Raw genomic sequence first — 3,657 nt, forward strand, 5'->3', positions numbered from 1 at the left:
AAAAAAAAGACCCCAAATTTGATCATCAATCCACAGCAGAACAGAGATAGAGAGAAAGAAAGAAAGGGAGAGGAAGGAGTCATGCGCCAATGACGGAGGATGAATTTGGTCGTGGTGGTGGAGTCGTGACATGAAGGAGCACGGTGTCTCTATCCCTAGAGCAACGAAGAAGAAGAAGAAGTGTTCCTGCTGGCGCGCGAAGAAGAAAAGGAGACGTCGAGGTAGTGACCGGAGGCAACCCTGGCGACGACCGGTGATGCTAGCCGGAGCCCTGGCCGGCGCGGTGGCCGAGCTCGCCTGGGAGGCGATTCACGAAGGAGAGTTTCTCCCTCGCGCGCGAAGAAGAGAAGGTGGCGTCCTGGGTTGCCGGTGGCTAAGGGAGCAGACGAGATCGAGGAAGCGGTGGCTATCTCTATCGCGATGGCTGGTCTGTTTTGGAGGTGGCAACCGGCAGGGTCTGTGGCGACGATTATTGCACTGACGGTGTCTTTGGCCGCAACTGGCAGCGAAGAGCTAGACGGGAAGGCAGCGGCGCCGCGGAAGAGGTGGTGGCGCGGAAGCTTGCTCGCAGAAGTGGTGATGCAGTCACCGGTGGCAGTGGCGGCGAGGATGCCAGGCAGAAGAGAGAAGGAGATCCTGGGTTTCAGTAAAGGTAAAAAATGGAAGAACCCCTAAGGGTTTCCTGAGCCAAGGAACGAAAAGGCCTGGGCCTTTGCCTCTGATCCTGCTTTCACTTAAAAAATATATAATATATTTACAAATAAAAATAAAATTTCCCCTTTTGCACCCTTGGATTATATCCTGCACCCCCGCCCATTTTGGGTTTAAGCCCTTCTACCAATAAAATAAAAAAAGAAAAAGAAGAAGAAGGGAATTGGGCCTGATAAGCAAATACTCAATGATGCCTCCAAATTTCATCCTTACACCCCTGGCAGATGCAAAGGAGAAGAAGGATTTTGGCCCAACTAAAGGAACTCCAATTTTACTCCGCACACCTCTGGTTTTTATCTCTACACCTTTATGCTTATTGGTTATTTTGTTTTATGCTCTTTAATATATTTTTTTTTTACTTGATTGTTTTATTTTCATATGTGGTTATGTATTTGTATCTTATGTTTTGTCAAATTTGTTCATAAAAAAAAAATTAATTAAAAAATAAAAATAAAAATAAAACAAAAGACAAAAAGAAAAATACAAAATTAAAAGATAATTTAAAAATTACAAAAATACGTTTTAAAAGGTTTAGGCACATATGTGATCGCACGCATCGTCCTTGTACCAAAAAACTTTTCTCTTCCTCCAAAAACGCCAAAAATATGTTTTAAAGGTTTAGGCACATATGTGATCGCACGCATCGTCCTTGAGCCAAAAACCTTTTCTCTCTTCTAAAACTATCAAAAATATGTTTTAAAGGTTTAGGCATATGTGTGATCGCACGCATCGTCCTTGTGCTAAAAACCTTTTCTCTTTCTTAAATAAAAGTATATTTCAAAGGTTTAGGCACATGTGTGATCGCACGCATCGTCCTTGTGCTAAAAACCTTTCCTTTTCCTCAAATGATAACAAAATATGTTTTAAAAGGTTTAGGCACAAAAAAATGTGAAATCATAAAAAATTAAAAAACATCACTTTTTCTCAAAAATACAAACAATATCGCCTTGCAGAACTACGTGATCCTTGATTCTCCATCAAAAGTGGAGATACGTAGGAGCAAGGCCAGTCCTTGTCAGGCTCATTCTCCCAAAAATCCAAATTATCCATAACAAGTTTTCAAACAATTTTCCAAACAAATTTCTCAAACAGTTTCTAAATGAACTACGGAACCCTGATTTCTCATTCTGAATGAGAATACGTAGGAGCAAGGTCAATCCTTGTCGGGCCCAAAAAACAAAAAAAATATTGTTTGTTTCTTTAAAGTTTTATTTTAAGGGAAAGTTAAACATTTTGAAAACCACATCATATTCGCATGTTTAATTAAAGGTACTGCCTTAAGGCAGGCGTTGTAGGGTGCTAATACCTTCCCTACACGTAACCGACTCCCGAACTTAGAATCTCATTTTCGCAGACCATGCCTTATCATTTTATGGTTTTTCCGTAGTTTTCCAGAATAAACTATGGTGGCGACTCCAAAATATTTTTTTTTTTCAAAATTCCGTTTTTATTTTTTCGGATCGTCGTCCCGTCGCGATTCCGGTTGCGACAAATGGGGCTCGGTCTTATACTGAGCGCTCGCTCTAAATGGTGTTCGGTTTTATTGAAATAGCGTACGTCCAACTTCAGATTTTACACGCTCGGTCATTGACTGGAAGTGGATTCCAGTATGAGAATTTTTGGTAAAATGATTTGTTAAACGTCTTGAGATGTTTATGTTTGATGTATTCGGCCTAGAGCCTTCACACTTAAATTATTCTCTGAATATTGGTTTGAATTCACGAGCGTCCGTTCATTCAACTGATTCTCAAGGTAAATAACGTTCGTCCAATGAACAGTATGTTATGCAGCTATTCCCGTACGTCATTGAAATTCTGCCGTTCGTACTCTGATTCGAACGAGCGTCTTTTTGGGTCTCGCTCACAGCGTTCGTCGTCGGTCTTATTGGGGACAGAACGTTCGGTTTTTTGATGGCTTCCTTATAAATGATGAAAATGGTTATGGAATGATGAATAATGAATGATGAACAGTATATGAGATTGAAATGAAGGTATGAATGTTGAACGAGCGTTCCGAGGAGGAATGACTCTTGGATGATTATGAGAATTTGTAAAGTATGACCGTGGCCAGACTTAGCAGGCGATTCGATCCTGATGTTCCGTGAGTACTCGTCCTCACATAGAGGGAGTATGTCATGCGTGGGAATGGCAGGAGGTCCTCGTCACATAAACGTAATTTGGACGGAACGGACTAACCTCGGGTGGCAGCTGATGAGAGTGCCAGTTACCACACCACCCGGGTGCGCGAACATCGTAGCTACACGGGAAATCATACAGTCCGGACAGTCAGTCGTGTATTCAGTTTTTTGTTATGCGTGCGTTGAATTGTACATGTATGATGAACTGTTTATGTGAATTTGTATGTTGATGCATGAGTTAAATTACTTAAGCTTACCCTGCGTCTTTCCTTGTGTTGTCTCGTTTTGTACGTCCGTCCTGGTTCGTTTCTTTAAAGTTGTAATACTGTACTCAAGGATGTTCGTCTTTGAGCGTTCGTTCGGTTTTTAATTTTTAGTTGGAAAACTGTTTTAAATTATTATTAAAAGTGATTTTTTAATTATATGATTTATGACTGTATTTTTGGGACATCAAGGAAAAATATAATAAAATATTATATTTGGAAGAAAAATAGGAAAGGGCGGAATATTTTTCATGGGATTCACCGAAAAGAACTATTATTGTGGAGTGAAATATGATACAAATATCTGTTTTCACATAAAAATACGTTCTCTTCTATTTATCACCACATAACCAAACATAAAGAAAGGAAAATTAAATATTTTTATCGAATAAATATGCATGCATATAAAATTATAATAAATAGCTACAGTAAATTATAATAAATATAGAAAAATGTATTTGCCGACCTTTACTTCTACGACTTTGAGCATAAAGAATGGATATTTAAATGAGAAATTGTAAATAGAAAATATAATTTGTAGAAGAA

The sequence above is a fragment of the Vigna angularis genome, chromosome 2 (assembly GCF_016808095.1).
Source record: "Vigna angularis cultivar LongXiaoDou No.4 chromosome 2, ASM1680809v1, whole genome shotgun sequence".
In the NCBI taxonomy this organism is placed as follows: domain Eukaryota; kingdom Viridiplantae; phylum Streptophyta; class Magnoliopsida; order Fabales; family Fabaceae; genus Vigna; species Vigna angularis.